Genomic DNA, 23,849 nt, shown 5'->3' with positions numbered 1-23,849 from the left:
ACCAACATGTTGTTACTGTTGTTACCAAGACACATACTGTGAACATATAACAATACATTCTAAACCTGTACTACATGGTATGTCTGGTGCGTGTCAACAGTACACAACAAATGTAATATACACTACTCACTATTCTGTTCACCCTGTGCATCAGAACATATGAGCATGTCCCTGCACCGATGGTGTGGATGACAGGGATGCAGCACAGGCATCATCATATGCACAGGGTGATAATGTTTGCCAGGGGCATAGGCTGCAATAATGGATGACATCATGTGTGTGGGTTAGGGCCTGTTATCTGATTGGACATGTGTGGTAGTTATGCATGTGGGTGTTGCGGTGCCCTACAGATGTTTCTGCTGTGTGCATGTGTGTGTGCACACAGTTCTGCCATGTGTCAAGCCTATACAGGGGTATTATTAACAGCTCCAGATTGTACAGACCAGGATGTACAGCTCACTGTGTCCGGCCACGGCCACGTGACCTGTGCCTGCCAGCAGTTGCATGGGCACTACCAGGCAGAGGTACAGATTGGCTACTGTCTGATGACACATGTCCACTGGAACTGTGTCCCCACTGAGAATGTCCAGGGCCATGTCCACATGGACTGCTGTGTCCTGATGTGGACAGCGCAGCACCAGCTGCACTGCTACTGCTACCGGCACTGTGGGAGTGGGCATGTGAGGTGGCTCATTCACGTTGACCTGCACCAGGTGGTGTAGCTGGCCTACGTCCACATGGCCTATGCCTCACTCCTACCAGATGTTCCAGCACAGACAGCTCATGCTCGCGGATTGCCATGCCACGGTCAAGGATTCCAACCATGTCACCCAATCGCCTGTCCAGAGCATCAGCGATCTGCTGTTGAGCATTTGCCAATGCCTGGATGTTGTTGTTTAAAGAATGGATAGCAGCCCTCTGAAGCCTCTGCCCTTCTGTGTTCTGCCATTCAGCACGTGCCTGTGCTGCCTTTATAGTCTGGAACATGCGTCTGGTGACACCAGCTGCTGCGCTCTGTCCTGCAGGTGCATGTCTGCCAGAGGTCCTCCTACGAGCAGCACTGGCCACATGCCTGTGTGGCACATCTGCAGTCATTACACTGACACCATGGTGTGGAGACACACCTTTTGTAGCCACCACACATTCCTGTTCCGAGCTAACACACGCTGACTGTCCTTCCTCTCTGGCCACTGGTGATGGGGTATGTGTTGGCATGAGGACTGTGTGCAGGGAAGAGGGGGACATAACTGGGATGGCAACCATTGGCACAGATTCAGCCCCTGACAACCCTGCCTGTACCACATGCATATGTTCATCACTGCTAGTATCTGTGGGGACACTAACATCAGATGCACCTACATCACCTGTGAATGCAAACAAAGACTCTACATTACACACAGACACAGACACAGACACACACACACACACACACACACACACACACACACACACACACACACACACACACACACACACACACACACACACACACTCACACACACACACACACACACACACACGCAGACACACACACACAGACACACACAGACAGACACACACACAGACACACACAGACACAGACACACACAGACACACAGACACACACACAGACACACACACTCGCCATGCATGTGATTTGACAGACGGCATGCAGCATGGTGATACAGCAGACGGCATGCAACTCAGACATTAATAGTGGTAGTTGGCATACCTCCCTGGGTTGCACACAACAGCAAGCAGGTGTCATATCAGAAGCCATGCAGTTCACACAATCATGGTAGTAAGCATGCATCCCTGTGATACACCATGTGGGCCAGCACAGGTTAACAGTACACATGGCTGATGTGACCTTGACATTGACATGTAGTATGACATGTAATTTGCGGACGTGTGCATTGACATGCATACATATCTGACACAATGGTGTCCTGACACATGTACAATGGTGTAATGGGTATCACATTGCAGTGTTGTCTGTATGCCCTACAGATAGAAAACACTTTTAGCAGATGTGCATGAGCATTGATGGGTTGTATGAGGCGTCTACATTGCTATACAGTGTGAAGTACAGACACTGTGCCATTGCATGGCATCATGAGGCACCTATATTGCTATACAGTGTGTAATACACACACAGTGCATAGCCATGACTGTGTGCAAACACATGACATAACTACTGTGGATTGACACCCACATTTCTGAGGTGTATACATACTACACCATGCTGTGTCATGTGACAGGTCACTGGAAGACCTACGGATGACACCCCTGCACAACTACTAACATGTCTTAACTGCCTGGCAACCATGTCCACACATGGCAGACTTGTCAATACACCATGTCCCACATGACAGTTATGTACCACACACACGAGGTGCACGGCTGACTGTAATGTCCAACAGTAGCAAGGGAAATGTACGGTATCTGTGGCCTGATGTGGTGTCTATGTCTGTGGAAGCTGTACAGGTGACTACTGTCATGCTATGACACAGTCATGATGTTCAACACATCTTATATGGTCGAATTAAGTGACACCTCCACAAGCTGTGCTCAGGCTTTTAGGATGTCCAGTGTTCCACAACAACTATATAACCATTCAGCAAAGGCTATAGTTGGACCATGTGTGGACAATGTGTAACAGGGTGTATACACATCACATCTACTGTGTGGCTACATATCTCTGGCCATCCTCCATGGCCATGTGTGAACATGTGTTGGCCAAATGTTTGTGATGGCTGTCTATCTCACATGTCTGTGTTGTCCCATATGACATACACTGATAGATGTCAGATATGTCACTGTCCACAGGGTTATGCAGACAAAGGGTTGTATGTTTGGTATGTGGGGTATGTGTTATGGGATAGTGAGACAATATTTCAGCCGGAACACTACATGTCTGGGACATGTCAGATGGCACATCACAATGTGTGCACCCATTGCAGGGGCATACTACACAATGGTGAATCCTGTGGGCTGCCCACATCCCAGCTCACTGTGTGGTACTGTTTGCCTACCACACATGTGTTGTTCCAATGTATAGTACATATGCCTACATTGAACAACACCTCCACCGTTGTATGCACAGCTGTCCACACATCTAGCAATGACAGATACTGTGGTTTCATGTCGGTGTTTCATTTAGTCTGAATATATTGCACATGGGTAGCCAGTGTGCTTGATGACAGATGCAACCTGTATATCGTGACTGGACCATACATTATGTGTACATGTCTTAACTGGCCACATGGTGAATAGCTATATGCATTAACATGCCTGATACTGATAACTGTCTCACCTGCAATGGACTGATGTCTGTGCAGCACACCAGAGGTACCTGTATAGGGGTACCACAGCAGTTTGAACATTATCCATGACTGTATGACAGCTACAGGGTGCACTGTGCATGTTAACACATTCTCCTGTACAATAGCATATAGTATGCACATGTGCGCATACACAGGGTACCAAACTATAGTATACAGCATGTGTGCAAACATACCTTGCATATGATGTTACATTACATATTGTACAGTGACACATGAAACTAAATGGGATATGATAGTCATATGTGCATTAATGACTTACCAGGCAACTCCAGGCTCAGTGGTTGGGAGACACCCACCTCCATGATGGCAGCTAGTGTTTGTAAATGCTGTTCTGAGGGTGTCCCCAGGCTGGCCAGTAGCTCCTCAGTGCATGTGAGTGGGGGCTGGGTTGGTGGCCCACCACCTGTTCCACCTTGTTCCCTGGCAATTGCATTGGCACACTATTTTGCATGTCATATCAGGTCCATGCAGTGTCTGCGCACCTGCTGATAGGTGCGGTTATGGCCATCCACATCATTAACCCTCATGCGTAGTTCCTGCCACAGGTCGTCACGCTGCTGGGCATGCTGTGGCACATGGCTGAACAACACCTCATAGTTATCATGGAGGTACGGGATGAGGGCATCATCCTCCTGGTGGCTATACACTGGCAGGCGTGAACGAGGCATTATCTGGAAGACATAATGATGGAGATAGGTCACAGTATCACAGAGATGTACAGAGATACAATTGCACATACATTTGTATTAAATCTAGTACATATGAACAGTTATCTTAGCAAATCGTCATGACACTGACATGACTGACATGTTTGTGTCACACACATGTAACACCCGTTGTGCATTGGATATCATCACCATATATTTGTGTCACCTCATTACATTGCTCATACTCGATGTGAATGATGTCTTGATGTGGGCATGTCTGTTTGCCTGTACTGGTGTTCTTACCTATCAGCACATGCCTGGATGTGTCCACAGTAATGCTGTTGACCTTGATGCTGTGTATATGTCACATATCAACACATACACTGCCTTAATGGACATGAGCAGTGACAATGCACACATGCACATGGAAACCATTACATGCATGTGTTTTGCCATATACATCCTCACGGCACTGTACAGCAGATCAACATTCTGCCACATATCGCCTGTGTTACACATGTGATACACATGGGACAATGGCTAGCTGGACATTATTTGCAGGGTTGGTTATCAAAGCCACCGCCAGGTGCATCAGTGCCACAATACTGATCCAGACAGTTAATGATACATCTACCATGCGGTCATCGCACCATGTTTGACAGAGATGACATGTGCAGCTTTGATGGACAGGGGTGCATGGTATGGCAGAAGTATGTAACATGTATGGCATATGGATCTGTCCAGCATGTGGTGATCATTGTAGTAGGACGGTGGCTGTCCATGACGTATGTCTTTCAGATCAGGATATGTATGTGTAGCATGTACAACATCACAGTGTAGCACACGTCTTTATGCAAGGTAGCCAGCATGCTGCATAGTGGAGGTGAGGATTGTGAAGGCTGGTATCACCCATCCACGCATGGCCAATACCCCTGAAAGGTGATATGTGATCCTATATTGGTCACCCGAGTGCTGAGTATGCCTGTCCAATGATCTCCATGCTCATGGATGGCACCCTGTCATGACATGGGTGCCTCGTATGACTACCTAATAGGCCTGGAGATGTCACCAGCTCAGGGAGGTGAACTGCACAGCACCATCCCTTACACACAGTGTTCATAATGTTGACCGTTGCCTAGGTGGCAGTTAATGGGTACAGGGTTATTCACCTAGCGATGACAATGCTATTATCGGCTGTCAGATTGTGCACATATGTCACGCACCTCACCCACAAAGCCCATTCTGTATGTTGTCCACAACACTGAGACAGCTATTGCTCCTAGGTCATGGCCATTCACATTCTTACATACACAGATGCCTCCCATTTGTCTGTGTGGTATGGGCTGCAATGAGGGGGGAGTACAAAACATTAACCCTGTTTTACTGTAGCTGCCACTGGTGTGATATGCACATGTCACTCAGACACCTTTTGTAGTGTTACTTCTTTTAACAGGCCACTGGTAGACCACTCCTGTGTCATACGAAGGTACATCTAGTATACTCAGTGTAGCTGGAACACAGTATAGGTGATGTCCTATGACCTGTCACAGGTATGCTATGCAGTGTGAAATCATCCGTACTGTCATCTACATCTCTACTGCTAACATCTGCGTTGATAAAGGTTCATAGACCTGCAGACCATACTCAGCAGGTTAATAGTGCAGTGCCTCCAATTATGACTGGTGTCTCCGCTTGTGGGTTGCAGTGGGTTTATATTATCCAAAACCCTATCTGTATTGTATATTCACGCTCAGCACTTGTTCAGAACATGTAAGCACTTCATGAGGTACTTATTACTGTAGCACACATTCCAACTCATTTCTTACAGGTACACTGTCTGTCCTTACATTTCCAGCTTGCTTACAGTACAACAGCTGTTGTACACACGTAACTCACATATCTTGTGAGACATGGTTGAATATACAGGCATGTCCGCATGTCCAAGTGTCACTTACCAGTGTTATTGCCTGTCTATATGATGAATATGGCAAACATGAGGCAACAGAGCAATTTTCTCATGTACACAGTCAATGCTCACCTCCCAACATACGACACTGCAACCTGTGGGAGATGCACATATGTAGCCATGCCGGGGGTAATACTCTCACCAACCCAGACTGAACCTGACATTCATGTGGGGATGTTTAACATTTGCAACACACCCCACTCATCACATAGTCTCACTAGATGTCCACCACCACAGGCCACACATAGTATGACTACAACATTTGCAGAATCTCTCCATACTCTGTGTAGGCAACAGAGGCAGCCCCCATCACCAAACACAACACCAATTACTTATAGCCCACAGACTCATGTATGTACATCAACTACAGCCAATAGGGTGTCATAACCTACACAACACACCAGTCATAGGTGACTCTGTAGGCGGTCACACTGATGTCCCACTCAGCAGGCTACACAAGGCGATAGTCACTTACATCTGGCTGTTGGGTTACAGGATCCGCAACATAACCTATGCACCCATGCCACACCTCACCAGGTACGATTTGGCTGTCATTCTCCATGTTAGTGTGACTGCCCTAAGATGTAACTTCCTGGACTACATGTACAGGGACATGCAATAGCTCTCCAGTCTTGAAGCCCAGAAGGTATCACCCAAGCCCTGAGAAGCATTCTGCATTCATCCAGACTGATACCACTGTACAACGACTGACTGTTTCACTTCAACAGTTGCCTATGCATCTGCTGTCATTCCACAGGCATCCAGTATCTGTCTGCTTTGAATGTCATGGTCAACAAAACACGATGCTTTGGCACAGATAACCTGCACCTGTCAGCCCTGGGAGTAGAGATAACATGTAAGGCTCTTGCTGCTCCTATACTGCCTATCTTGGACAGTTTCCAATAACATTCACCACCAGAACAGGAACAGGCAAGCAAAACCTGGGGTACTGTTACTCAATGCTTGACATCTTCATCTCTAACACACTCAGGCGAGGCACTCCTTATAATGAACCACTTCAATATCTCTGCAGTGACTGGGACCTGCCTCTAGGCTCTGGAGAGCACACCTGCACTGACAGGTTACACGCAGACCACACCTTTCAGTCATGTAACCAGGACCGGAACACCCACTGCGGAGGTGTGTCCATATTTCACAAGGATGTACACACCTCCAGGCTGGTTCCTTAGCACAATGCATCAGAGGTGATCCACGTGCAACTAACTGTGGCCAGAACTGCTATACACATTGTAACTTGCTACGGATTCAACAACATACCCCATGGTAACCGGCCCTCATTTCTTGGTGTACTGGACAGTAGGGTTGAGACAGGTACTACTGGTGTGAGACTGACACTACCCCACACTTAACTGGGATGCCTACTCATGTACCGACACATTAGACCAATGCTTTTTGGGATTCATAACCTCCACTCGGCTGGATCAACCCATACACACCACCACCAAGACCAACAATATCCTAGACATGGACATTACCAACATGTGATTGGTGTTCCACACCTGGGGTATCCCCTCATTGGTAGTTTCCGAACATATGCTAATCACCCTTGTTATCCACATCTCGACACCACACCCTTCACGGAATACACAGTAGAAGATTTCTACAATGCCTACATCAGACGTCTTATGACAGCAGTAGTACACGTCATGACACCCGTGCAAATGGACAATGCACTTACAAATGCTGAAACATACACCAGTGCACTTCATTAGCACTTACATGACTGCATGGATCATGCTATCCCAAACAGAGCCATGATGGTACCCACCAGATAATGGATGCCACTCTGGGGGTCTGGTTCCATGCACATAATGTACAACAGAAGGTGGTGGCTGTTGCAAAGTGGAGTACAATCCCATGGGTGGGGTAGCTCACTGGTCAGCCTCAGTAGGAATCCAGGATCCCTTATCACATCCTCCAAATCTAGCTACGTAAACATTACAGCGACACATTCCAAGGACTACCACAAAGCATTATGGAGGTATGTCAGTACTCAATGGCAATACCCACATCTGGTCTGACATACAACGGTTAGGCAGGAACATTACAGACCAACTGCTATTGGCAACATCCTGGCAGATAGGTTCAATGCTAACTTTACACCCTCTCACTCCCTACAGGGCCAAAATCCATACAGGAACAGTGCAGAGTCCCTGCGGTCACAACTACGCAGTTCCAACCTGCACTCTCTAAGGCCTGGAACACAGACTCCATGTGACCGTCCAACATTCCAGGCTGTGATTTACACAAACCTCAGAATGACATGGCTCCCCACTTGACCACCAGATTCAGTAATACCCTTGTATCAGACATTGTGGCCCCTGAATGGCACACAGCAACAGTCATCACACTCCACACAGGTGGCACCACAATGAACCACAGGGACTATTGCCCTATACGCCTGACTGGACTGATCTGCAAGGCTATGGGGCACATCATCATGGAAGTCATTCACAGAGACATTGGTGGCCACCGGACCTTTGATGCCACCCGGGTTGGATTTGTTAGGGCCAGACCATGGCTCCTACACCTGGTGGACTCCTTTGATACAGTTACCAGGGTAGTTGATGAGGGTAAGGAGGCCCACACAGTCTACATTGTCCTCTCATTGGCTTTCAACACCATTCTCCATTCTGGTATCGACAACATACACATCCACCTGCACATTGACCCCTACGTCTCGGGATGTTATGCAAAGTGGCTCACGGACAGGACCCTCACAATGAAGGTAGCATACCGTGGTACCTACAGTAATTCAGTTACACTTGGCGTACCGCAGTCCTTGGTCATAGAACCCCTCATGTTCAGTATATGCTTTCCTGATGTACAGGCTAGCACAGAGGGACTTTCCCTGAATAGGTTTCAAGATGACTGCAAACAAGGAGCCATGATTGATCCACCAGCTGATACAGACACCCTCCATATGGGTGTCACTATGACGGATACCTGATATCAATAACATGGCCTCAAGCTGCATAACACAAGGTGCATAGACATTCCCTTTGGATTACACCAATCACCCACTGACTGTCACATAGGTGGTAGACCCCTACATACATGTGACATTATACGGGATCTTAGTACACACGTATATAGCACCCACTCCTTTGATAACCATATTGCCAATGTGGCGTGGATATCCTTCTACGTGGCCACCCTTATCTGTAATGGGTTTGTAGCTGGAACAAAGGCACCCATTGTACCTCTATACTCCTGACGTATGACACATGTTCGGGGGTACAACACCCCTTTTGGGGTGTACCTTACAGAACAGCAACGCCTTTACATACCACAACATTAACACACCATGAGGATTATTGACCTCCGTAGGATGACATATGCGGCACAACTACGGACACCACGACTGTACACATTTGCATACTGCATACTCAGGGGTGACCTCTGCTGAACATACAGGGCCCATGTCCACAACAATATTTATGGATATACTCCACAAAAGCAACATAAGCAAAGGCCACTGAGAACAACATGCTCATGGATATGTGCACAAATGCAATGATGAGTGGGACGTGCTTGAGGGATACATTCCTGAACCAGACACTCACCATGCTTTGGAACAGGATTCCTATGTACATCAAGCAGGGACACTCACTAGCACTCTTCATGAGATACCTCGATGGGTGGATGGGAGACACACATGTATGCCAGGGATCACTGCAGTGGCTGTACTGTACACAGGTCTAGGTAACACATGGCTCTGCTGTTCACAGACAAGACACTACCCTAGGGAGGTGCCAGCAGTGAAAACACTGTCGTTGGGCTTACACATGGACTTGGCCAGACAGCATAGTACCTCACTATGAACCTGTGAAGCTATTACATGTCCCTTGTGCATGGATAATTGAGTAGCTCTTCCATTTCAGTTGGCTATCATGCTGTTACAGTGTCCCGTGACTACAAGCCATATGTATCCTGTTATTGTGTATTCTACATGGCAATAAACAATACTCTTTGTTTGCATGATATAACAGTTATGCTGTGTAAAATATCCGACATATCTACCTACAATACTGTACATTACACATATTTTAAACATTATCCCATAATGCAAAGCATACTTGCACTACAGGACCACCCTAGGCATGTTATTCTCATTATATGCCCTTACGCATGCCTACTGTGACAGTATATCGACATATACTATCCCCTGCTATGGCACGTACATGTTGGACAAACCCTACGACTGACGGCGGGTGGTGTGGAATTGTTGTGCTTAAAGCCCTCATGTAGCATCCCTTGTGGTGTATGAGATGTTTACCTTGTGGCCCACAGCAGGACAAAATTTCTACAAGCATTGCTATGCTCAACAAGACATCACTACATAATATCTTTCCCCACTTTATGCATTGCGTACACTTTAATTACTACAAAACAGGCTCTACATACACTGACATACTGAGTGTTCTACATACCTTGTTTCCGAGTCTTCTTAAAATATCTCTCTTACACCTTTACTGTTTAAACGGTTCTATGGTATGAGCTTACGGTTTGAATGTATGGCAAGGCATCCTTATATACGTCGATACTTGTAACATGTGGTATCCTGCCACCAATTGGTGTTTCTGAGTAAATTATTACATTCACATCAGCTGTGCTGCTACTCCATTCGCAAATTACACGGCAACAGTGGGGTATAATTGAATTCTCCACTTGGGCGTTGCCCGTTTGCCCTACCTTTGGGGAGACGGCCTGTATGTGTTTTGTTGTGAGGAATTGCAACTGCTATTTGGAGAGACACGGATATTTTGAATTTATGTCCCCCGTGGATTGTGTGTGATGGCTAGAATATGTGGTTCTACATGTGAGTGTACCTGTCATCTCAACCGTCTGATAAGGGACTACGTATATATATCAGCTTATATCTCTCTATCACCCTATATATATATATATATATATATATATATATATATATATATATATATATATAGAGAGAGAGAGAGAGAGAGAGAGTCAGTCAGAGGGAGAACACACCTTTTCCTGGACACAGCACATTTGTGTTTTAACCTGTCACAATACACACCTGCTGTCGGTACATCTCGGGTAGCTTAGTGTTAGGTGATTGTGTACATGATTGCATGTTCTACTCCTGGCAGTGGTTGTTCTACCCTTCAGAGCAGGCACTATTAGTACAGGGGTGAATAATGCTAGTTTCACCTGTTCTGGACATCATTGACCATGTTATGCGTGATATTCAGAAAAGCTTAGCCCTGTTTTGTGCATATCTGTATATTCATGTTTAAACGACGCTTACCAGCACTTGCCAATGCATAATCCCACTGACATGTGCTAAACCTGATCTGATGACCTGCATCCAACATCCATTACTCGTGCCTTCGAGATTACGTAATGTCCCTTGCAGGATGTGGGACAGGGAACATGCATGACAGTCAGTGCATTTCCCACTTGGGCATCTGGGATTTGTACACATGTTATGGTGTTTTGTATGTGGACTGTACTATGGCTGTTACTCCATACTGCAATCAAATGTATATGGATGAGTCCTATTAATGGTATGTCCAAGTGATGTTTAATGGATGTGCTCCAGCATTGGTAATGTATGTCACAGTGAGCCACACACTATAATGTGCTACACCTTCACACAACCATAGGTGGAGCATGCTGGGGTGACAGATACCTGTCATGGGTACTCCCCATGCTTTGCCACTACATCCCTGATTACATTATATGGAGCCCCTCATTAACACACCAGGTAAGCCATGCAGAGTGTGTGGGGAACAGTGATTACACACATGGATCCCGCAATTGCCTCTGCTCCACTGAGGGACAGTTGGTTAATCGATGTGGTGGTGACAGCAGACACTGTTGGCCTCGGTTGATGAATGGCCTCTGACAATCGGGCATGTACCTACCAATGTACCTAGGAACCTATACATACGGTATCAACATATGCTGTTAGGTGCGTGTACTGTTCAGGTGTTGACATTCCTTGTTCCAATAGCTGTTGTGTGTGCAATGGTTGAGGGCTGCCTATGTAGGATTCACACAGTAGGCCACCTATACATTACACGTTACAGGTGGTCACGTGTGTGTGCCATCCAGTTTACTGTGTGTGCAGGTGGAGAAGTGTGTCAGTCCTTAGGGGCCTACACTGTGAGTGTATGTGCTATATGTTCCCTCTTTGCCAAGGTGTGGTCATATTGGACATGCCTCCGTCTGACTACTGGGGCTGGCACAGGGTGTTCATGGTCTGAATCCCTCTGTGCCTGTGATGGCCTTGGCAATTGCGGTGGGCTGTGAGGGCCTTCACCATTATGTCACTGCTGCAGCTGTTTCCGCAGGATCATATTATGTAGCATGGCACATACTATGAAGATGTGGGAACACGTGCCTGGAGAGTACTGCAAGGCTCCAACAGATATGTCCAAGCAACGGAATCATGATTTCAGCATCCCAAACACACGCTCTATGATGATTCTGGTTTGTGCGTGTGCCTCATTATGGCGTTCTTGCATGGGTGTGTGTGCATTTCTGATGGGAGCCATCATCCATGGCTCCAGTGCATAGCCAGCATCCCCCACAAGGTGGCCATGTGGGATGTCCCCCCTGACCAATGCCTGATACAGCTGTGAGGCATGCCAGATGTGGGAGTCATGGTAGCTTCCAGGGCTGCCGGCACACACATCCATAATAATGCCCTGGGCATTGCACATGACCTGGCAGTTGATGGAGTGGTATCCCTTGCGGTTTATGTAGCGCCTACCATGCTCACCGGGTGGTGACTTGATATGTATGTGAGTGCAGTCTATCGCACCCAGTACCTCCGGGTAGTGTGCCACCTGGTGGAAGAGAGGCATATTGCTGGCCAACTCCTACTGAGTTCGGGGGAAGTATATATGCTCATTGGCATGTGGTAACATAGCATCCAGGAAATGGTGTAGTACCCTGGATGCTGATGCCTGTGAGATCCCCATTATGTCTCCAGTTGGCCTTTGAAAGGTACCTGTGGCTAGTATTTGCAAGCTTACACATACCTTCGTGTCCACTGGGATGGGTTCCCCTCTGTTGTTTCTGGATCTCAGCCATGGCCGGCACAGCTCAACTAGTTGCTGTAAGATATCCCTGTCCACCCTGTAACGCTCTACTATCTCCAGATCATGTAGCCCCTGGTAGGTTACCCTTGGTCTGAACACTCTTCTCCTCCTCCGGAGCCTGCGGTGGTTGTCAGCATCATCCTCCACAACACCTTCAGTTCTCTAACACATGGTGATGAATCACAGGTATGGCAGCTCCCAACATGTACATTGTAAAAGTTCCCCGTCTGTTTACACCGATGGTGCAGTGTTTGGGAATACACAGGTGTGTGTGAGGTGCCTTCACACTTTATACTATTGTGCTGTGAACACTGATGATGTCATAGGGTGTGTATGTACCATCAGAGCTACAGGGTATCTTATGTGTTTTACCACAGGTACTGCTATTGTGGTGCCTTTGGTGTTGAATTACATTTGGCTGCCGTGGATTACCTCTTGCCCTTCCCCTAACATTTCTTAACGTTTCCCCTCCCATTTTCTGGCATGTATCCAGCAGCCTGCTTTCATTTGTACTTTCCTAAACCTGGCTTATCTTACGACATGTGTTCTATGGCTGATCTACTGTAGATTTGCTTTGCTCTGCTATGACAGTTCTCTTTTCTTTGCAATCCGACACCTCCCCTATCCTGTACTGCAGGTTGCTGCGAGCAGACTTGTTAGCTGCCGTCGATTGCCCACTGTGAGTTAATAGGTGTTAATTGCTCAGTTGTACTCCAGTTACCCTACTGCAGCATTTCCTTATTTTCTTCCCCTAACCTTCCTGTTTGAGCTATGGTGCACGGCGCATGCATCCGCTTACCGGGTTTCGTGCACGTTTTCATCCGCGTATACATGCACTTTTGGGCACCATATGTGCTCTCAGCTAGACAATGTTATACCTACATCCCCACCCCTATCCTGGGGCTTTGCTTAGCAATGGGCAGGCTGGATTTGCATTGCTCCAATGTGCTTACAGCTACGGTGGCACACCCCACTGCTGATGTCATGTATACCTCCAAACCATTCCTCGGTGTTGTAGCGCTGCGCCGTATGGTACATCCTTAGTCCGGCGGGACATTTGTGATTCACTATTACTTGCCTCATTTGCATTGCATTGACTACTAATTCATAGTTACAGCACTGAACACTGTCACAGACCCTTAGCAACCCTTGCAGCTTGGTGGTGGTGTACCATGCATACCATTGAGTATTATGGTGAAATCATGATTTGTATTACATTGCGATTTTATGACATTTGTGTATATTTTCCTTGTGTTCCCGTTTGCGCACACATGGCCTGCGGTTGTACTTTGCGTTACTGTGGACATGACATTAAATGTTGTTTTTTAGGTGTTGTACATCGTTTCTGATGCCATTGGCTGTATATTTAGCTACTGGCATATGTTAACTTAGTAATACATGAGTCTGGTCTGCTTTCATAGCTCCAATGTTCTGTTTAGCAAAATGTAAACCGTTTTTTTGTGGTTTACATTTCTGTGGGCTTACGCTATGCCTGCACCACTTCATGAATCGCTATGTACCTTCATTTGCATGGTGCAGTACTGCACATGGGGTGATTAGCATTCCTGTGCCGAGGACTGCACAGATATGGCGTACACTGGTAGTGCACGTGGAATTGGATCGTACCTGAATCGCTCGGCGGCCATATTTGGCATTATACCGCCTATGCTACGCTTGCGCCTGGCGCAAGCTTCATGAATCCAAGGGTTGGTTTAGGGTATTGCACATTTTTGTTGTGCTCAGTGATATTCCTGTCTATCTTTTTCGTCTTTTTGACATGCACATCTTTACATTTTAGATCAATTTTTCTTAGTAAATCATGATAATTCACTTTTTCATTTTCAATAGTAAACATTAAATCACTAATAATGTTGTTGTTGGTATCCTCAGTAAGTTCATAAATCTTGTTCATCTCATTTTAATTGTTTCTTATAATGTCTCTCATAATATCAAAACCCTCATTTGTCAAATGCTACTACAAGATCCTTGTGGAAGTCAGAGCCATTAATAACATTTGTAGGGTATTTACACACCCTTAAACCCTTAGGTACTATGTTCAAATGCAAACACTGTTTCATATAGTCATTGTCCATCTCATACATCTCGTATTTTGTTAACCAAGTGTCCATTTTCACAAGATTATTAGCATAAGTGCCATTGTTGTTATTATAACAAGAAGCATCACCTACAAATGCAAATTTGTGGTCTAGAATGTCTTTAAAAAGCCTCTCGGTACCCTGACTACTAGTAGTGTTGCTGTGCACAGGTCTGTTACCATTGCCAGATGTACCCGTCTGAGCAGTTGTTTCTTCCCCTCTCTCTCTTTATGTTTGTTGAACTCTAAAAATGTTAAGAAAATCAACCAGACTCCTGTTTTGATTTCCAACAGCAGAAATAACATCCCAGAGTATTGTTCATCTTTGTTTGATCCTCAGGGCCCCTTCTGGCATTTTCAGTATGATTTATTTCCTGATTACCAGGTAAAACAAATTGTGATGTCAGTGAGAGCAATGATTGGCTGACAGGCATGAGTAGTCCCACCAGCCGGGTTAATTGGCCAATGAGCTTAGAAATTTCACCAATGTCTCCTCCTTTCCTTCAGTCCTCTAAGTGTAAATCTGGCTGCCCTTCCATATTCACAAAATAGAAACAAATAAATGAAAAAAGTAGAGAAAGTACCTGAATTCATACCAATAACTAAACAATAAGGCACTGGAAGGTTTACCAGATTAAAAACCACCACTATCAGGAAGTAACAGCAACAGAGACCTCCAAAGCAGAAATGCAAGCAACCTCCACCTCCCAACACAACCCAAATGACACATAGCCCGCAGAATCAGTGTGCCACTCAACCACAGCCAAAAGGCAAAACAACGTACCCAACACACTAGTCATAGGCGACTCTATAGTCAGGCACACTGATGTCCCACTCACCAGGCTAAACAAGGAGAAGGTTATGGTCAGCTGCCTGTCAGGTGCCAGGATCTGCCACATAACCCACGCACTCAGGTCACTCCACAACAAGTACAAATATGACTCTGTCATTGTCCATGTTGGTGTGAATGACCTGAGACATACCTCCCTGGACTAGATGAAAACAGACATGGAAGAGCTGTCTGAAAAATTAATTTTATTTGTGCTAAAAGCACTGTGCTGTTACTCTGATGCTTACTGTGATGGATTTGAAGTCTTCTTAAGACACTCAGTCTTGCTGGCTGGATTATGCTGAAATCAAAGTCTGGTTATAGTTGCATTCACAGTCTGTTTCATACAGAAACTTGCAGAATATACACTGATGAGAGAATATACTTTGCAGCACCTGTCTTTAAGAGCAGTAACCAATAACTTTTATAATAAGCCACACGTACTTCTGTTACAGCTTCAGAAAATGTTCTACTTTACTTCTCATATAGTACAGATGATATGAGAGATATAACATTTACCTCAGGACAAAATCTGTCCCTACCATTACCCCTAACATAACTGGATTTAATACAGACTTTATATATATTTTTAGTTAAACACTCCCTCTTGGTTTTGGAAAGAGACTGCCTTGATGATGCAAATGCTGACACATCTGTTCTTGTGAAAATGCTGATAAGTAAACTGTCTTCAAGGAAATGCCTTGTGGATTAGAAAAGCATATTTTTCAACTTTCTTAGAAAAATATGCCCTGTTGTCAGTTCTTTAAAGAAAGCAAATTACATTCTTGCCATGTCTGTAAGAAGTCAGCTTTCTTGATGTGTGTGTAATACACTCATAAGCAAGTTCCTTATTTTTTTAAACCACAGTCATTTTGTATGGATGCTAATCACATATTACTAAACTATGTTTCTGCATTTAAGCAAACTTTATCTTATTCCTTTTTTCTATTGCATATTTGTAGCAAAGTTACATTCAACCTTAATATATTGTTGAGCATAATCTTACACTCCCCGATCTTGTAGCCCAGGCAGGTATGACCCTAGCTCTGAGTAGCATTCTGCCATCACCCAGAATGATGCAGCAGTACAAGGACAAAATGATTGACTTCAACAATTGGCTAAGCTTCTGGTGCCATTCTAAAGGGATCCAGTATCTGTCTGCCTGGGATGACATGGTCGACAGACCACAATGCTTTGCCAGAGATGGCCTGTACCTGTCACCCCTGGGATTCCGGATACTGGCTAAGGTTCTTGCCGCCCCTATAGTGCCTTTTTTAGGCAAGGTTCAAATGACAAATTCACCACAGTAACAGGAACAGGCAAGCAATAACTGAGGGTGATGCTACTCAATGCTAGAAGTCTAAATCTCAAAATGCACTCACTCAAGGCACTCCTTAAAACGGAGAACATCTATATCTGTGCAGTGACTGAGACCTGGTTCAAGACTCCAGAGAGCACCCCTGCACTACCAGGCTATAACTAATACCACACTTTTCGGCCATGTAACCTGGACCAGAACACCAAAGACAGAGGTGTGTCCATATTCATTAAGGATATCCACACCTCCAGGCTAGTTGCTCAGCATAATGCAGCCGAGGTTATCCAAGTGCAACTAACTCTGGGCAAAACTGCAATCCAAATTGTAGCTTGCTAGAGATCACCCACCATGCCCCAGGATTCCCACTCCTCTTTTCTTGATGTACTGGAAAATATTAGGGTTCAACCAAACACCCTAATAATGGGCGATTTCAACTACCCCACCATTAACTTGGAAAACTACTCATGTACCAACTCCTTCACTCAACGCTTTCTGGAATTCATAAACTCCAATGCCCTAGATCAACTTATCCACACCCCCACCAGGGGCAACAATATCCTAGATCTAGTCATTACCAGTATGAGTGACTGGTGTTCCACACCTAAAGTCAACGCCTCATTGGTCCGATCCAACCATAAGCTAATTACCCTAGATATCTACATCCTGCCTCCACCCCCCATTAAGAAAACCATGGTAAAAAATTTCTCCAAAGCCAAATTCATGCTTCTTAAGACAGAAGTGGCAAACTTCATGATACCCATGCAGATGGACAATACAGTTACGACTACTGAATCTTACACAATTGCACTTTATAAACACTTACATGAGTGCATGGATCGTGCTATCCCAAACAGAACCAAGACGCTATCCTCCAAAAAAAGGAAGCCAATCTGGTGGTCCCCTACCATAAACAAACTGTACAACAGAAGGAAAAAACTCTTGCAAAAGAGAGTAAAATCCCATGAGTGGAGGAGCTCCCTGGTCAGCCTCAGTAAGAAGCTGTGATCCCTGACAAAATCTTCCAAAGCTAGTTACGAAAACAAATTTGCCACTGATTCTAAAGGCAACCACAAAGCATTCTATAGCTATGTCAAGAATCTCAATGGCAACACTCAGATCTGCTCTGAGTTACAGCACAATGGCACTAAATATACAGACCCAACTGATATTGCCAACACCCTGGCAGATAGGTTCAGTGCTAACTTTAACCCCCTCTCACCCCCTAAAGAGCCCATCTCTATACCGGAAGAATGCAAATTTCCTGTAATCACAGCTGCACAGGTAATACCACACTCTCCAAAGCCAAGAACACAGCATCCATGGGACCAGACAACATCCCAGGCTGCGTTCTACATGAACTACAGAATGAACTGGCACCCCACCTAAGCACCATGTTCAATCATAGCCTCACCTCAGGCTTTGTGCCTGCTGAATGGTGCACAGCAATGGTTATCCCACTCCACAAGGGGGGAGGCACCACAGACTCCGAGAACTACTGCCCCATTAGCCTGACGAGCCTAGTCTGCAAGGCCATGGAATGTATCATCATGGAACTTATAAACAAAGACATTGGTAATCTCCAAACTCTGGATCCCACCCAGTTCGGGTTTGTAAAAGGAGGATCATGTCTCCTAAACCTGATAGACTTCTTTGAAGCAGTCACCAAAGCTGTAGACAAGGGTAAGGTGGTTCACACAGCCTATCTAGATCTTGCCAAGGCTTTCAACACCATCCCCCACTCTGGAATTATAGATAAACTCACTAAACTAGGTATAAATCCCTATGTCACAAGATGGGTTGCCAACTGGCTCATTGACACAACCCACACTGTGAAAGTAGCAGACTCCAAATCCGACTTCAGACCAGTGACAAATGGAGTACCACAGGGTTCAGTCCTGGATCCTCTCCTGTTTGGTATCTACTTCTCTGAAGTACAGGCTAACACAGAAGGTCTTTAGATAATGAAGTTCGCAGATGACTGCAAACTAGGAGCCATAATCAAAACACCTAACAATGTGGACATCCTACAAAAGGGCCTCACTAAGACAGATGCCTGGTGTCAAAGCCATGGCCTCAAGCTCAATGCCAAAAAGTGCATTGTCATCCCCTTTGGTAAAAACTCTGTACCCATGAGCTACCACATAGGCGGTAGTATACTTAACACCAAAAGTGTGATAAGAGACCTTGGGACACAGGTGGACTGTAGTCTCTCCTTTGATAATCACATCGCCACAGTAGTCAGGAAATCCTTCTACATGGCACACCTCATCACAAAAGGTTTCTCATCCAGAAAAAAAGAGGTTATTGTTCCCCTCTACTCATCACTCATTAGACCCATTTAGAGTACAACGCCCCTTTTGGTATGTACCTCACAAGATATCTACAACAACTGGAAAGGCCGCAGAAATACCTCACAAAGAGGATTACTGGCCTCAAACAGATGCCATATGCAGACAGTATCAAAAAACTCCAGCTTTACTCCATCACATATCGCCTACTCAGAGGTGATCTCTGCCTAACATACAAAGCTATGTCAAACCCAGAGCTGTTGAACATGCTCCACTTAAAGAAATCCCAATCCCTCTGAGCTACATGCTCTAGGGACCTAAACCTTGTTACCACAATAAACAGAACATGCCAGAGGGATAGATTCCTGTCCCAGAGACTTCCCATACTCTGGAATAAACTACCTATCTATATCAAACAAAGCTCCTCATTAGCACTCTTCAAGAAAAATCTTGATGATTGGATGGGAAATAGGAAATTCACCCCGGGGATCACCTTTGTGGCTCTGCTCGACAGTGGCACAGGAAAATAATTTTCTTGGGTGGCAAAAGCCAGGGTACCTTTTTGGCTGGGCTTGTATAGGCCCCAGGGCCGATAGCCTAGTACCTACCTATGAACCTATGAACCTATAAATTGGAATGAAAATGGCAGAAGGGGCCATGAGGAGCAAACAGAGGTAAACAACAATGCTGGGATGTTATTTCTGCTGTTGTAAAGTTTTACGAAGTATAATGCTTATGACAATTTTAATAGGGAAAGGACAGATGATGGGGGGGGGGGGTACAATGTGCAACAAAATAATGTTCCTTTTAATTCACAAGACCTTTTGGATTTTCCTTCTCCCAGGAGGTCGGAGAGGTTGAGGAAGAAAGGTTCAGTCAATTACAGATTAAATGCCTGGGAAGGACAGCGGGGAGCTTATTAGGGACAGAGCATGAAGTTGGAATATCCAAGGATGGTCCTAAAATTAGTCATGTTTTTAACATTTTTAATTATAGCAATATTGACATACAAAAAGGTCACTTTAACCTGTTTTTAAAGGGATTCACTTTTATACCAAAGACTAAGACTGGCATTTTTAGGTTGTTAGTTGATTTTAAATTATTTATAAGAAAAAAGAATTTAGAACTCATTTTTAATGGTCAAGAAAGATCTAACATACACAGTAATGTCCTGGTTAGGAAAAGTATTTTTAATACACGTTACATCCACAATTAAAAAATGTTGAAAATATGGTAGAAAATAAATTAAGACAAACATTAAATAACAATAGAGTGTTTTCAAATTTAAGTAAGGAAGAGAGAACTATATTGGAAGAATGTAGGAACAACAAAAGTTTAAGAATTATGAAACCGGACAAGGGTGGGATGTTGTTTTAATGGACAAAATTGTATATGAGGGTAAAATTGCAGACATTCTGGAAGATGTTAACCAGTATGTAAGAGTATCACTAAATGAGGTAAATATTGCCTATAAGAAAATACAAGTATGTCTGAATGATTTACTCAATGAAGGACTTATTGATAGTGATACAATTTTTTTTACATGTTGAAAAAACCCAGGGTCCCATCTATATTTGGCATCCCAAAAGTCCACAAGGACATAAACATCCCAACCTTAAGGCCAATAGTTTCAGCTGAGGGTTCCGTACCTGCCCCCTTAGCCAAATTTGGTGATTCTATGATTAAAAAAGTATCCATGAGGGGAGGAAATGTGCTTAAAGACTCATGGGACCTTTTGAACAAGTTGCACACTGGTCTTTATTCAGATAATCTGACATTTATTTCAGTGGGTGTGACTGAGCTATTTTCTTCCATTCCTCATAATGTAAGCTTGGAATGTCTGGAAGAGGTTTTAAGTGATAGTACTGACATAAGTTATAATAATTGTCATGGTTGCCTAATTTTAATGGATGTGATCTTAAAGAACAAATTTATATTTTTTGAAGGTGAGTATTTTAAGCAGTTAGGTGGTGTTGCCATAAGGACCCATTGTGCCCCCACTTATCCTAATAATATACTTTCCTACTGGGAAAAGAAATTTGTATTTAACTGTGGTTTTAGGAGTTGTTGGAATTTTTATGCTCGTTTTTTGGACAACATATGTTTATTCTGGACAGAATCTGAAAACAAGTTCTTAGAATTTTTAAACTATTTATCAAATACCACTGAATTTTTAAGGTTTACATATGACATGAATCATGATGAGATGAAATATTTGGATATTTGTATTAGAAAAAACAATGGGGATTTCAAACCAGGGTGCACAGGAAGGTGACCTTTTCAAACTCCTATTTGCACTACACCAGTACACATCCATACTATCAGAAGAGGGGGGTGTGAAGGGCCAGTTTGCATGTATAACCAGGATGACTTCAGATGACAAAGATTTTGTCAGCGAAAGTAGTTTTCTTATGGACCTGTTTAGGGCTAGAGGATACCTGGAAAAGATTCTTACAGAAGTGTATTGTGAAGTACTTGAAGCAAGAAAATCTAGGTCTGCCCCCATTTTTTGTAGTGATAGGCATGAACCTAGTAATACTCAAACAACTGGAAGTAAGGTAGACAATGTGTACAATGGTGCCCTGGCTATCCCTTATGATGGGGGAGCCGGAGTAGCCAGAAACATTATAGAAGATGAATGGAGGAGATTTGCTAGTACATCAGATCTGCAGCACATTTTTGATAAACCATTTAAATATATTTACAGAAAGGGCTGTAGTATCAAGAATATATTGGAAAATGGTGCTTCTAAGGCCAAGAACTACAATTCTATCTTGATGGGTACATACAAATGTGACAGCTGTGCTCAGTGCCCTTTTGTTAAAGTTGGTGGTACACATCACTTGAAGGTTAGAAACAGGTTCATCAAGACTATAGGCTTTGCCAATTGCAACCCAAATGGTATTACTTAACTTTGTTTGACAAATGCGATGCATTTTATATAGGCAAAACCAAAATAAAACTAAAGTTGAGAATGTATGAACACAGATATGATATAAGGAAGATGAACCAACAACGCTTTATATAAAACACACACTGAATTGGATGAATTGTACAGGAGCTGAATTTTATTTTTTTGTAATTGAGACATTGCCTATTGACCCTAGCGGAGGTCCTTGGTAGACACATTTAGAATACAAAGAATTGTAGTGGCATATGGTACTTGAAGCCAACAAGTACACTGGCTTAAATGATATGGTCTCATTTAAGCCTGTTTTAAAACTCAGGGCTGTTAAATTATGAAAATGATATGCAGTGTTTATGCAGTTATGTTTTTATGGTTTCATCCAGCAGATGGAGCTGTTTTATACTTCTTATGCAGCTACACATGACCTTTTAAAGACATCAGTTTTACTAACATTTTTATGCCTTTTATTTGTCCTCAATGCCCACCGTCGTATATATCTTATATGTGGTTATTTATTCATTGTGCATTCACAACTGTGATTTTAAAGTGATTTTAAGAAGGTGTTTTCATCCATTGCATTTTATTTTCATGTACTCAATAATGCTGCACTGTGGTTTTAAATGGGAAATTTTTTTCTAATTGATTAATTGGTGATTATATAAAAAGGGAGGTAGAAGTTGGCATGCTCATCCGAAGTAGTTGTATTGACGAAAACGTGGTGATTCAGTTAAAGTGTTCATTCTGTTTTGTGTTCTCACAGTGTGTATTTAATAAAGTGGTGGTTTTTAATCTGGTGAACCATCCAGTGCCTTATTTTTTTGGTTATTGGTATGAATTCAGGCACTTTCTCCACTTTTTCATTTACTAGAAGATGATAACCTGTTCTACTATTCCTCCTGTGTCTCACTTATCAATTTCCACTAATTTCCACCATTTGCTGCCTTGACAACTGTTTTGTCTGTACTCAGTTTTACCCCAAGTGCCTTCAGTTTTTTCATTCCATTCCTCTATTATTACTGCAGTTCCTGTTTACAATTTGCTTGTAATGCCACATTGTCTGCATGGAACAGCTTTCCTGATTTATCCCATCTCACCTGTTTGGTGATAAAGTCTATTACCAGTATGAAAAACAGTTGGCTTAGAGATTAACCTTGATGCATTTTCACTGCCACTGGGATCCCCTCTGTGAGTCTGAACTCTGTTTGTAATGATGTCTTTGCATCCCAGTACATAACCTGCATGGACTTTGCCAATGCTTCTAGGACCCTAGACCATCAAAGGTCAGCTGAAATTAACTGTTTTGTGAATTTGTCCTCTGCTTTCTCCAAGTCTAGTAATACTCATTTAGATTATTTCCTCATGTATAGCATCTTCTCTA

The sequence above is a fragment of the Protopterus annectens genome, chromosome 5.part0 (assembly GCF_019279795.1).
Source record: "Protopterus annectens isolate FY-2018-M chromosome 5.part0, PAN1.0, whole genome shotgun sequence".
In the NCBI taxonomy this organism is placed as follows: Eukaryota; Metazoa; Chordata; order Ceratodontiformes; family Protopteridae; genus Protopterus; species Protopterus annectens.
Note: the sequence above shows the minus strand (reverse complement) of the source record.